The 14,812-nt window shown below is 39.8% G+C and overlaps 1 protein-coding gene across 3 annotated transcripts in view; it reads left to right on the forward strand.

Moving 5' to 3' along the window:
• The window catches only part of dlgap1b (discs, large (Drosophila) homolog-associated protein 1b), a 79,026-nt gene that overhangs the window by 14,282 nt on the left and 49,932 nt on the right, over positions 1–14,812 (forward strand). For all 3 annotated transcript variants that reach the window (XM_029529417.1, XM_029529415.1, XM_029529418.1), the window contains exon 2: positions 12,668–12,753. The gene's annotated coding sequence lies outside the window, so the exon portion shown is untranslated. The remainder of the gene's footprint in view (positions 1–12,667; positions 12,754–14,812) is intronic.

Below are 14,812 nucleotides of genomic sequence, written 5' to 3' on the forward strand. Positions count from 1 at the left end.
TTAAATCAAAACAAAGTGGTTCTGCCTCATGTGCACCATTAAGTCATTAGTCATTTATATTGGGAGCATCTGAACAGGTAAAGTGGAAAATATGTGATATGTGAACGATTTGAAAAAAAAAAAAAGGGGATAATTATAATTCGAACACGGGTTATGTCCAGTTGAGTTCAGGAAACGCTGTAGTCACCATGTCATTTTTATATCTAACTGGGATAAGTGGCAGATATGCTTCAGTCCATAGCTCATATTCACTCAGCAGTTTTGATCGTATTTGGCCTTTAAATATTAGCATTACTCTTGGAATTGTCCATGTTTCCAAATGCCAGACAATTTTAGGACTTCATCACTGCACAGCTTGGTGTAAAAATGTTGCATTTGATTGCAAGCCACATGATAAATTCTTGGAACAAAATTGCACCAGGCCTTTAGACTTGTAATTAAGTTTTTGGTCACTGCCAAACAATTATTCTGAGTGTTCTCCTCATGATAAAGAGAAATTTATTGAAATAGTTTAATGTTTGTGCCAGCAAGTAAAATACTAATCTTTGTCAATGTTTAACACAGCTGTGGGTAACAAGCTAAATGCACAGCCGTACAAAAAATTAACCAAATCAAATGTTTTTTACAGTGACCTGTGAAAACTCCCTGCGGCAATACAGCTGGAGTAATAGGATAGCTGGAAATCAATGTGTGTCCATTGATTTATACATGGGTCCAATACAAACTAGACCACACTAGAGTGATGCATCAACATTCTCTGATTTCCCCAAAGCAAACATCAATAGGACTGATTAACTGCCTGCTGTATATGAGTACAGAACAGAGAGAAGATACGTTACTGTTCGGCCAACAAAAGCCTTGTTGTTTATGCATGGAGTAACTTCTCTGGCTAAGAGCGGTGTTCTTTGGCAATTTGTTATTTTGGCTAGTAGATTAATATGTGTAGTTTCATTAGTGGCAATTCATAATGGTTGATCAGCTTCATGAGTTTTATGTTGACAAAGTACACAACTAGATTCTCTTAAATGCTGTGACTGATGATCTCTCTGTTTGATTTGGAGAAATTACACTCTTCCATTTACACTGCATCTTCCACAGCAGTTTGTCCCTCAGTAATTACAGAGTTACTTTGATGGGGGCTTTAGTCACTCAGTGAGCAAACAGTCTTCTGTCTCCGCTTAAAAAAATAAAATAGAAGTTCCTGAAGATCATGTCTCAGTTTGACTTTGTACAGCCAGTCAACATTTAATGTTTATTTGTTAATTGAAATGTTTGTGTTAGTGTTTCTGCATTTGTATTAAGCCAGTATATATCTTAATCCTGTACACATATGCAGTTGGATTTGTAGAAAGGAGCAGGACAATGACTCAAGATGTGTGTTTGGGATGTTACAGGAAGACACCATGTTTCTCTGAGAGAAGGTTTGGATCTTAGCCAAAAAAGAGTTACTGATGCTTTTCTTTTTCTTAACTGACTGACTGATTATTAGTCAATAACCATCCTGTTATCCCTCAAAATCCCTGAAACTGAACACATCTGAATCACACCTCAGATAGACAGCGACATTAACCCCACCATCCATGCACACTATTGCAGTCATACTGCTTCTAGGCATGTGCGTTTATGCACTCACAGTAGGTTTATGCGTGCACACAGCACACTGTGTAGTTTTCTGTCTAAGCCTTATTTTGTTCAGCATGTGTAATCCCTTTAAATTCCCCACTGATAGTCTGACTACCTTCACTACAGATTAGCTGAGGTAGAGATCACACAGTGCTCCTCTCACCGGCGTGTATGACGACACAGAAAGGGACTTGGTAATAAAAAGCAAGATTCTTGAAAAAAACTGCCGCAGATTACGTTTATGAGATCAATGCAAAATCTGTACAGAAAACAAAATGCATATGGTGTGTGACATAATGCATACGTAAACACATCCTTTACACATTTCTGCTGCTCCTGATTCTGAACATAGGCATCTGTTTAACATTCATGGATGCATGTAAGCCCTCACATACATCTACATATGATAATGCATTTGATTTATTGTCTCACTTTAAGGCACCCGAGGTTCATGTTTACTCATGAGTTATGTGTTGTTTTTGGTTGTTTTTTTTGTTGTTGTTGTTTTTTTCCAAAATGGCTTATGTAAGTGAGATCCCATGCTGCATTAATTGTATAACCCACAGACTGTTGTAAACAATTACACACTAGGTAACAACTTAATGGGAGACAGCATATCTCGTGTACATACTGATTTAATGACTTTATATACTCCTTATGGGACTGCTTTAGAGAGCGAGCTAGTGTCAGCCAGATGGAGGGGTGAGTGTTCAGTCTGTAGGTCTCTGCACACAAATGAATGTTTATATGGTTATTTTGCCAATATTTGCATGGGCAACATCTTTTATTTCTCTGGTTAGGATGGTGGAGGCAACAAATGTTGAGGATCTGTCAAGGCAGAGATAGCTTCTGTGCATTTCAAAAGGAGAGGGGAAGAGACTTGTTAGCCTAATGAAGCTCTGCAAGAGTGAAGTATTAGAAGTACACAAGCATTTCCCATGTCTTCTGAAGTCTCTGTAGAATTATCGCAACCTTGCAGTGTACGTGAATTAAATGTAGAATTAGGCAGAGTTGGCTCAGAGATATATTAAAATAAAAATTTTGACACTGGAAGCTGATGCTGCGCAGTTAAAGAACAACACAATAAAAGGAGCATATTACAGAGAGTCTGTTTTTTGTGTATTTTGTGTAGTATGCATTATGAATGCTGAAATGCGTCTGAGAGGAACTTCAGCTGTTTCCATTTAATAAATAATTAGGTTCAAACCAAAAAAATTCTAAAATATAATTATTACTTTGGGGAGATATGCTTATTCACTTTGATGGTTTTCTTCCTAAAAAGTTAACAGATGCTTACTCGAGCAGATGGGTACCACTCATGTCTGTGTGCTGCGACTACAGCCAAGATTGAAGGAAAGATAAAATCAGCTTGGCTTTCTCGCAGTCATGTCATTTGTACATTGGTGTTGGTATAGGAAGCTTTAAAGGGTGCTCGGAGGGATATATTTTATTTTACCTTTGGAGAGAACCAGGTCAGTTCTCTGACTGCCCAGCTAATCACCCCCTGGCTGTAATTACAGTTAATACAGAGACTTGAGAGTGGCGTCAACCTTCGCATCTTTGCATCTAGCTCTCAAAGAGGAAAGCAAATCATATTTTCCTGCATGTTGAATTTTTACTGTACTTACACAAACCTGCAAATTATGAACAACTTGATTCCCATTAACTGAATGCCATCATCTTTTATCCACAATATAAGAACCATAGAAAAAGAAAATGGCGCTTTGTGTTGACACTGTGTGTAATCAAGCCAGTAGCGGGACGGTAAACAGTACAGTTGCAGCTGGGATGGCAATTGTCCAGTGGTGCATTGGAGCAGAATAGCATTAAGGTTCAAGTGAGTTAAATGAAATGCAAAAGGTGATTTAAATGAGTTTTTTGGAGCAGGAGCATGAACACAGTGCCTTCGGCCAAACAAGTTACTGTACAAGGACGTGTTCAGAGTAGTGCAAAATTATGCAAACAATGTTGCATAATAATGACTGTTTATCACAGTGAGAAAACAGATACTAATGTTTTATTAATTTATCTACTTGTGAGGAGTGTGCGGCACACTTTTAAACCTTTTCCCTTGCAGGCACAAACATTGGCCATGACAAATATCCTTTTATCCAGTCGCTGTCAACACTCCTCTCCACCTATAGCTTTGTCTCCATAAAGTCACATCCCTGCTGCATCGCCCCTCATACATCATTACTCATTACTCTCACATTATCAAAGGGTTCAGCAGGAATGCGTCAACACAGCCTCGAACCATATTGCAAATCTGACTTTCCTTTTTGTTTGAGCAGAGAAACATTTTGTCCTGATTTTACTGTATTGCACTGAATGAATGTTCAACTCAATTATTTTCATTATGAGAAGATTCATCAATCTAAAAATGTGAAAGTCCACACTTGTTAAACATGTTCAACTTTTTTTCTAGTTTTAGCCGGTGAGATATAAGAAGGTGTTACCATTTTAGTTTAATATTATCTAAAACGCAATGAAAACATTGTGATTGTACAACCAATGATGGAATGCCTGATATATTACATGCATGGTTCAGACAGTTCTTATAGAGCTGAGAGGAGCGATCAATAGTGTATACTTGCAAGGTGACAGATGGTGAATATAGTTTATCAGATGATAATGATTAGATTAACTGTCATGCTGTTTGAACCGTTGCTGTAAAAGGGTGATAATAACCCAAAGAAATACAGGACTTGCCACAACTGATCTGAGCGTCAGCTCTGAAAACATTGTTTTGTAATTCAGATGTGTTTATGATAGCAGCAAAGACAGTGAGTGCTTGTGTCAGATCTATCTCCCTGTTATTTTGTTCTCATAGCACAGGATTCAAATATGTTTGGGCTTTAAAGGTTAATTCTGTGTGAGGAGTGACTCCAAACAATAAGAGTGTAACACTGGAGCCGTTTCTGCTTTATTAGACCGTATTCAGTCAGCCACTGAAAGGAAAGCTGTCACCAAGAAATGTGATTATGTGCTGCTGAGACCTTGAGCCAAACAAATTGAAGGTACACTGTAAGAACACAAGCTCAGGTTGTCCTCCACCTCTTTGTGCCATAGCATTCAAAATTTAAGCAGTGTTTTCTTGCATATTTCATTTAAAGGCCATTTAAAAAAAAAAAAAGACATTTTCATCCTCGCGATTGTCTTGTATTCTTTGAATTTTGTTAAAGACACTGGATGGTCTGACTTTTCGGAAAATCTGGACTCCTGAGGAATTGATCCTCCCGTCAATTCCTCCAAGCCTTCCCACATCTTCTCATGTCTTGCTTTCTCATTCTGCCTTTCTTTTTTGAACTCTTAATCTATTTGTTCTTTTGTTGGTCCTCTGAGCTGTACGATGCATCTACCTGTCAGCTGTAACTCATCCAAGCGGTGGTGTAGATGCTCACGCAGTTCCATTTTGTCTTCTGTGAATGACATAAGGGTTGTTCTATCGCCCCTTCTCAGCCCCTCTCCACTCCACATGAGGATTTAACGGTGCAAGTTCTGCTTGCCGACTTCCATTGTAGATCGGTCTTAGCACACCTCGTGGCACAGTGATGGGATATCTGTCTGTCTTTGTGTTTCTCCCTGTCAGTGGCAAGTATTTTATTATATAGGTATAAACGTCTTCTAATTTATTCAAAGCTGCTAAAACCTTGAGTTACATAACCTTCAAAACATTTGTAGTCAAGAAAATATCAGTGACTTGTGCTCCCCAAGCGGATGTTACGCAATCAGTTTTATGAATTCAAAAGGATTTAGTGTTTTCCAAATAACTGCTCTGTCTCAATTTAAGTTTGGGGTTTAAAAAAAAAAAAAAGAAAAAAGAATATTACATTTTGACAGTTAAATAAACAGCTTCTGGCAATGAGGATCATTTATGAAGATAGAAAGGCCTGGTAAAGAATTCATTTAGACTCCGTTCACATATGCATTAGCTGAAAACACAAATCATTTCAAGGAGGCTGTGTGATACATGACACAGTTTTCTCCCTTTTTTTTGGACATCTGCATGAGTTATTTCTACATCTGATTGATGCATGTGTCACTCACTGTCCCACCATGCTGTTTTCTAAAGTGGAATAACATGGAAATGAATCTATATCCTGGATAATCAGGAAATAAAAACAAAAGGAGGCCATACATCATGCTTTGTTTTCCAGCAAAACCTCCTGTAAACATTCGCTGTTTGGTCCTGAATATGACTAGGACGAATGGATTACATCTCAGTTTAAAAAAAAACAGTTTAAATCGCCCCTCATCCTTATCCTTACAAAATTACAGATGCTAATATGAAGCATAAACATTAGAGGCCAGTGCTGTCTGTGAACATTTAAGTTATCTGCTGAAAATGAACTGTTTGGCTTTTCAGCTATCATTGTGATAACCAGTCCCTCTTCTCACAGTGCTGGGAGTTACCTTCAACCATCCATCTGTTGGAGCTATATTAAAAACAAGAAGAGTTCATATTTCGGAAAATTGGATGATCACGCACTTGTCATCTTTTTCTCTCCTCATCCTCCCCCTCTCATTCTCCCTCTGGGCAAATATCTCTCCACAGCTATGTCAGGAAGATAATGTCCGCTGTTTCTGTAGTGATGTGCATGTGTGATGGGTGACATGTTTGTATGTATGCTCAGCACATTTCTTAAGACTGAGCATTAACAGTGAAAATGAGAAAGGGGAGAAAAGGGAGGTTATGGTGGAGACAGAGAAAGATGACAAAGGAAGAGGAAAAGTCTCATCAGCCATCCCATTTCCTCCTCCCAGCTGGATCACATTTATCATCTCTTCAAAATACTGAGCTACAGGGCCAATCCATTCAGAAACTTTATATTTGATCCACAATCAATGTAGTCTTGAATGCCAAGAGTTGTCTTCTAAAAGTCATGGCTGCATTCTTTCATTTGTCTGGATAATGTCCAGGACTTTCAATCATCCTTTCACAGCTAGAACTCAGAAAGAAATTGATTTAGGTCCTGGGCGTTGGACCACGCTTTCTTAATTGGAACAGGATTAGTTCACATTGATTTGGCCTGATTGGACTCCCTCATTTCTGTTTCCCCTTAATCACTGAGCACACCCTTCTCTTGAACAACCACGATTTGCATGCACCCTTCCCCTCAGCCCACGTCAGTCATTCACAGCCTGTGGCAACCTTTTGAATTTGCATTAAATCGGAAATTGGCTGCGGCTTTACGATCACTGCTCGTGCTGCTGTAGCACACGTTCTATACTGTGTGTTAATCAGATTTCTTGGTGTTATTATTACAACAGTGTCTTGGTACAGTATAGCAAAAGGCTGATGCTCTGGCAGGTCCAGAAAATTGCCCTCCAGTTGCAGAAAAGGTTCTGATAGAGCACTGCTGTTATCCTGACTGAGGAGTAGAGAGCGATGGAGTAAGAGAAGGAGCCAGGGAAAGATGGAGAGAGATTGTGTCCAGGGAAAATAAAGTGAAGACAGGAGAGAGCGCAGATTATGCATGAAAGAGAACAAAAGAGTGGGAGAGAGCGGAAAATATCACAAATAGAGTTGTGGGAGCAATATGCTCGGAAAGGGAGCAGCAGAGAGAAGATAAGAGAGTTATGAATGGTGCAGGAGACATTGGAATGGAGATGGACTGGAGCTGTGACAAGACTGCCTATTAAGAAAGCACTCTCTGCTTCTGTCTCTCAAAACTCACATCTTGAAAGCAAGCCTCGCCACATAATTAAATTTTATTTATTATATAGATAATTTTTTTTGTACCAGGTTTGTGGAGCTATTGATATCTGGCAATGTCTTGGTCATGTTCATATATCATACATCGTCTGCCAGAAGCTATAATGTGCATGTGAAGGTGTGGACATGCATTCAGGATATGTCACTCAGTCACTGATATGATTGGATTTGATTATAGGCTCTCTGACTTGCTAAAGAGGAACATTTCTAGTGGTGTAATCTCATGTTGCCAGAAATCTCTCACACAGAGGAAAGTCTTAAGTGAACACATTTTAAGGGGGCAAAAAGAAAAATACAGATTTTTCTCTATCAGTCAGAATTGCCAGAATGGCAGAAAGCGCAAAAACTGGCTGGAGCTCATAATTTAATTATAAATAGGCCAACTGCAGGACATTGGTGGTTGATGGTGAACATGGTAATTGACACCTGAAAGGAAAATGATGAAAAGCAATAAACGGACAATAGAGGACTAAGCTCAGTCGTCAAGATCTACGGAGTCAGACTGTGTGATGTAGAGCTGATAAAGATACAGAAGAAGTGTTGTGATTCTAATATGATGCTATAGATAGCATACTGATATTCATTTTGCTTTCAGACTCTGTTGCATTCACACAGTGAGACATAATGTGCCATATGTCTCCTTTACTCTTCCACTACATTCACTCCACAGGCCTCTGTTCTCCGTGCCAAATTTGCTGCTCATATCTGATTATTTTGGCTGCTGTTCATGTGTATTGTAGGATATAACCCACATTATGCTCTAATATGAACTGGCTGATGTCAGAAAGACAAATGTGCATAGAACGACACTGACAAAAGGTATCACGGCTATTTTTATACCTTCAGTATGCTTCTCTTGCTTTGTGCATAGGTTAGCCATCTTGCTGTCACTGGAGGCGCTCAGCACAGGGCTTCATCAGTACATCATCTAGGTACTCTATTGCTTTCTTTGCTGTTGTGTTGCCCACAGGTTAATAATGTGTTAATTGTGATAGGAGGATGTGACAGATTTTTAGAATTTATAGTTAAGTCTGTTTTATGAGGTCTTTAAAAGTTTGTAAAGAGATCTTTGATGTCTGTAACATACAACACTTGCTGTCTTGAAACCTTTGAGCTGAATGAAGGCAAAAACCAACGTGCACCAAAGTGCTGCTTTCCCATCCTGACTTTAGATGACAGAATTAATTTTTTCAGTGTGCATCAGTGCATGTGAATGAAGCTTCTCGCAAACTTTAGGTCTTAACTTTCAAATGCCTTTCATGTAAATTTGTAATAATAATAATAACAGTCAAAAGTCCACATTCAAAAATTTACCTCAGGACTGAATTATCATAATATATCAGCATGCATCAGATCAAATTAGTTGCCACTTTGAAATGAAAGATCAAAAACAAGTTTGTTTTCTCTAACAGGACATAATGTCCCTCGCATTTTAAGTTAGATTTATGTACAGTGCTGTTAATCAGTCTCAAACACACTCAGACCTGAATTCTCCTCATGTATACGTTTGTTCAGCATCATCGTTATGTTTGTTTTTATGTATGTATATATGTGTGTCTGTGTTTGTGTGTGTGTGTGTGTGCGCGTGGGCGGGCGGGCACACAACCATAACACTTGTTTTATAATAAATGACTACCTGTCATCAGTGTGTGGTTCTCACATCAGAGCGCTGTGAATTCATTAAGTGTGCCCTTTGGAGGTCTTACCAGCCAGGTGGGGTGCTGTCAACTCCTTCCAAAATCACATCCTGCATTTCAATTGCAAATATTGTATACATCTCAGTGCCCTTGTAAAAACCCCAGACTGCACATCAACACCCATACAGGCCTACAGTCATAGACAAAAGTCATGTTCTAGTGTTTACTTTTTGTTTTTCCATTTTTGAGCAGTGCTCTGTCTGTTTGGACGGGACTGTTTTAAAATATATTTTTCTTTCGTACCCTGAGGTCTGAGATGAATTTGCCTTTCCTGTTACCGCTTGACAAGTTTATTCAAGATTTTTGTGCAACATTAAACAAACATAAGTTTCAGTTTACAGCCTCAGATGGATACCCAGTTTAATTTAATCACTCTTGAGTTATTCAAAACCTGAATTCATTTTAACCGCACAGAGATTTGGGTGCACTTTAATAGGATTAGTGTATGATTTTGGTGGATATACGAGATTCTTCAAGTTCACATCAGATTTCTTTTCATTTATTATGTACAGGACAGGTCTGACCCTCAACTTTTTGAGGAATACTACTATATGTGTGTAGCTGTCTTGGTTCCCAGGATAAAGACTACTGGAGAAAGTCAGGTCAGGGAGGGTAACAGCTTTGACATAGAAATGTCGGTCCAAAGTGACCTGACAGCATCTCAGTGAGTCATCAGTAGTTTATGGGTAAGTGTGTATAGAGAGAAAAGGGGAGGGGTTGGGTTCTCTTGTGGACTGGCAGAGCTAAATCTAAATCCCCCTCTTTTCAGCCAATAATTCTCTGCTTTTTCACAGCCCCTCTAATCCTCTTTCCGACGTGGCACACATCTATTTATCACCAGAGTGCCCACATGCCTTAAACAATCAAGAAGAGGTCTGTGTGTGTGTGTGTGTGTGTGTGTGTATGTGTGTGTGTGTACGTGCATGCATGTTCATGCGTCTGTTGATCTGTGTTGATCTGAAACAATCTTTATCTTCATCGAGATAAAGGTGTGTGTGTGTGTGTGTGTGTGTGTTTGCTGTCAGCTGGCAGATAAGGTATTGCACAATAACATCACAGTCAAAGTTATGAACCTGTGCACCACAAATTCCGTCTTTGTCCCACATAAGCATCAGCATCAGATCTGCAGCCGACTGGTGTAAAGTCGTACTGCAGTGACAATGAATGTGAAAATGTGGTAGCGTAGAGATAATCACTGCTGAAGTTTGAATAGTGGCTCTGTATAATGGATCTGTGCTAAACCAGTGTAGAGATTATGCATCATGCTGGCCAGGCAGGCAGCTCGATGATGATGGTGATGCTGCTGCTGCTGACTCAGTGCAAGTATAGCTGGGGTTTTGGGGGTTAATGCAGCAGGGCCAGGGGCTGATCCAGAGCTCGTCCTCATCCGCCAAAACTTCAAAGGATGCCCTGACAGAGTCTAAATCGCCTTCGTCTTCAGTCCAGGCGGTGCCGAATGCTTCCCCTCCCCCTCAGTGCACAGGTCAAACTCAGCCTCATCTTTTATGTATCGCTTAACCCATTGATTATGCCCTAAGAGATTAATGAATACAGCGGGGCCTATTTCCGTATCACACTCTAACATATGGAGTTTTTTTCTTCTGCAGTGGGAGTTTTCTCTCATTGGCACATCTCTCATTTTTATTTCCCTCGCATTCTTTTCTGTTTTTCTGTTTTTGTTCCCATCCAGTTTTTTCATCCCTCTCTCATATTTATCTCTCACTGCGCATTGCTCTCTTGAATTATCTTTTTTTTTTGCATAGAAGGTCACAGTCATACCCCTTTTTGGGATTTATTGTGCACTCATGAATTATTCAGATTGCAGATAGCGAATTTGAGAGCTGCATTTGACTTACAGGCAGCTCAGAGGAGATTGAGCAACTTCCTCAAGTTAAATGTGGACACTTGTAGTTACTGATTTGGTTCATTTAAATTAAAAGCTATATGATAGCACAAGCTGATACACTATTTAATTACTGTGTGTGTGCCTGATGTGAATCTGAAAGGAGACGGCATGTCCTGTGCTGCTTACTTTTACTGAGAGCAGTGACTTTGTTTTTCTAAAGGCTGTGTTTGCATTCCAACAGTGTGTCTCACATATTCATTTATGTTCATCCCTTGGTAGGAATAAACATAAACAGACCAGCCTTCACCACATCCCTCTATGTTTATGTGCCTGTATTTAAGTGATGTACATGCTACACACCCCAGCAGAGTGTGAAATAGAAATTCTCCCCTGCAGAGCCGATGTGATTGATAGAAAAGTAAGAGCACAGGACATGTGAAATCTCATCTTTGACTGAGGCTGTTGAAGATGAGAACATCGAAACTGCCACAATATCACATGTTAAGAAATCAACAATATTCATAACAGTGAAAACTGCTATGTGGCACATGAGGATCATTTACTTGTACTGCTCTCCTCGCAAAGTGGATGACATTGGAGCTCTAAGGTTACATCTACAATCTGAATGTTTTTGTAAAGATTCTTCAAATCCCAGAAAGTAAAGAGATTTTTTTTATCATTATTATTTTGCTATCGCTCAAAAAACTAGCACTTTAAAGAAGCAGCTGCATAAGATAACACATATTTGAATACGAAAATGCCGCAATCCTGGACAGTCTGGACAGTCAAGGACTTGTGGGAAAGTATTTTCAAGTGAGCAGCAGCACTTAAATATGAGAATAAGCACAACCTTCTGCTTGTGAGCTCATGGATGAAAAGTTATGCGGTTAGTTTTGTGATTTGTTATTCTACACTAACTTTGTATTTTACTTATCCCTGCATCCTTGTCATATGAAAAGGCCCCCCAGAGTGTCTGGACTGTCTCCCTCTGACCTGTTTATGTGTGTGAGCGTAACCTGTCCTGAGCAAGCCCCACCTGGGACTTAGACAGACCACCATCTGTTTCATGCCCTCACATGAACTCCGGCCACCTCCTCTTCATCACCTTCACGGGATATCAAAAAATCTGTGCTACCTAAAAGTACAGTAATGTGCAGAGTTGCAAGAGGTAGTCTTTTCCCAAAAGCATGCTAATGTAATAAATATTACCTAGTTATACAGGTTATAAAAAGGGAAGAGACTATAAGATGTTTCTCAGAGAAGCATGTTTTCATGTGAGAGAAATAGCAACACAATGACAAAAAGTCTGAAAATGAATTTCCCCACTTTTTCTTTGTTTTTCCCAGCAGAAGAACTTGTATAGGCTCCCTTCCTGTTTTCCCAAACAGTCCAAAGGACGGGGATTAGGATTAAAACTATGTTGGTGCTGTGATTTTACAGCCAAACATAACTCAGCATACTTGGCATTTTAAGGTCCCTTATCCAGCCACACTGATAAATAAAGATTCAGTTTCTTCTGTGTAGAAAGGTTATTCTCTCTCTCTCTCTCTCTCTCTTCATATATATATATATATATATTTCATACCAAAGACTTGTGCTGTCCACCATCCCCCAACATTTCCCCAGTAATTGCAACACTGAAGTAAGTCTCAAAAAAGCAGGAAGCAAAAGCACAGCATGATCACATGGCACATGGACCTGCAGATTAGTCACCAGGACACCACAGGAACCTTTTGATATGTTGTGATGAATTCTCAACCACAGCCTGTGTTTGTTCTCTTCAAGGTGCAGAGATGTGCCAGCAAAGAGGTCGAGGAATCTGGAATTAAACATAGGAGAGAAAAGATGCCGAAAATGAGACATTGAAGAAGGTGAGATACACGTCTCTGCTCGCTTGTTCTCCGCTGCCTCATTAGACTGCCCACAGTGCTGTCATAATAACTATCTTTGGATGCCACTTTTATGGACATTGAAGTCAGTGAGCAACTATGAAGTAGATCTTATTGACACAAAAAAACGTATATGCCATAATATCGATTCCTGCACTTTTGCAATTCACTCTTGACCTTGAATGCATTCTTCAGTTTGCATCTGCGACATTTTCGTGCAATATTAGGGGAAACATATATGTCATGGTTGACAGCCTACCACTGATGGCAGCAGAAATGAGACAGAAAGAGGCACAAAGGCTTGTCAGAGAGTGACAGAGGGGCGAATGGGGAGATGAGACGAGCAGACGAAATGAAAAGGAGGTTTCACACCAGCTGTGTGGATGAAAAAAAAAAACATTTTTTCCATGTTTGTGTAACAACCGGCGACAGAGCAGATGGTGGTGGTGAGGGAAACGGTTTCAAATGTATGTAAAAGTGCTTAATAGCAAGTAAAAGTGCTGAACATGTTGACTCTGTCAGTCAAAGTCAAAGCACTCTAGCGATATTGCAAACAGGAGGCAGGGCAAAGGGCTTCAATTTAGGACACAAATACAAACATTAATACATCCATAATAATCTGCCTTCATGATCATCATTTCCTGACTTTTACTTGCTGATTTTAGTTTGATGAAAGAAATGAAAGACCTTATTTCTGAATTTTCAACTTGTATAAAAGCAGAGTTGAATTTTGAAATGTGAGTCACTTTGACAAAAGTGTTCTGCCCGAAGGAGCAAAGAACTGCAGACAGGATTGTGTCAAGGCACAGATGTGGGGAAAGCTATTAAACATTTCCGCCTCATTTAAGCTTACAAAGAGTCCAGTGGCCTCCATAACTCTTAAATGGAACAACCAAGACTCTTCATACTGCTAGCCGCCTGGCCAAACTGAGCAATCGGAGGAAAAGCAGGGCCTTGGTAAGAGATTACCCAAAGGTGACTCTAGCTAAGCTCCAGAGATCCTCCGTGGAGAGAAACTTCATGTAGACCCCACTGTTCTGAGAAAATACAGGTCTCCCAGACAGTTTGATCAGACCAGTGAATATTGTTTCTCACAAAACCTTTTGACAGTTTGGCCACTGATTTATTATAATGCAACAAATGGAGTTCCAGGAAAGAATAAAAAAAAAAAAAAAGCTTTTACCCTCTATCAACTTTTTTTGCAGAATAAAACAGTGTCTTCATAATAATTTCAGCAGCTGCAGCTGAATTGGAGTGATTATTGTGCATTGCCATCACCATCAGTGGTTAATACATAATAACGCATGGGAGCCCATCTCTGGCTCAGCTCTTGTACACGAGCCAAACCTGAACCCTCAGGGCCGGAGCCAATGCCAAAAAACTGGACTTACAGCTTACCACTTGAAAACGTATCATGAAACGTAACATGGTTTACAAACACATTCTAAGCCGCAGTGTTGTGTCTCCCAGAGAAATTCATTGGGAGGAAATGGTTTTGCAGTCAGCGGGATAAACAGGTGGATAACTGAGGCGGAATCACAGAAACCCTGCTGTGCAGCCGCACGCTGCAATTTAACAATTTCTCTCAAATCTGGATGTTATCTGGTGGAAACATTTCAGGCTTTCACCATCCAGCAGTTTTTATGTGGTGTGTGTTTATAGAGATTAAGTAGTGAATGAGTGCATAATTAGGGATGATCAGATGAGGTCAAACTTGGCCAGTGGGAGGTGTGCCACGGCGCTGATACTGACAATCACAGCTAAACAGAGTGAGCACCTGGGGATGAGTTGAGGAAAAATAGAAGAAGGCTGATCAGGATGGACAAGTGGGCCTTCATGCTGCTCAGTCCAAAGTGTTTGTCATTGACATTTACAGGTCAAAAATAAAAAAGCCTGAATCTAGCTACTCTCTTGGAACTCAGCATGCTAGCAACATATTAGTACAGCAAGGGAGCTTTGAGGGAAGGTACTGGGTTGTATTTCTTCATCTCTCACTGCCGTATGCAAAGATGAGGTCTGTCAAGAATGCACGCTGCCATAA

This window comes from Echeneis naucrates, chromosome 20 (assembly GCF_900963305.1).
Source record: "Echeneis naucrates chromosome 20, fEcheNa1.1, whole genome shotgun sequence".
Lineage (NCBI taxonomy): Eukaryota > Metazoa > Chordata > Actinopteri > Carangiformes > Echeneidae > Echeneis > Echeneis naucrates.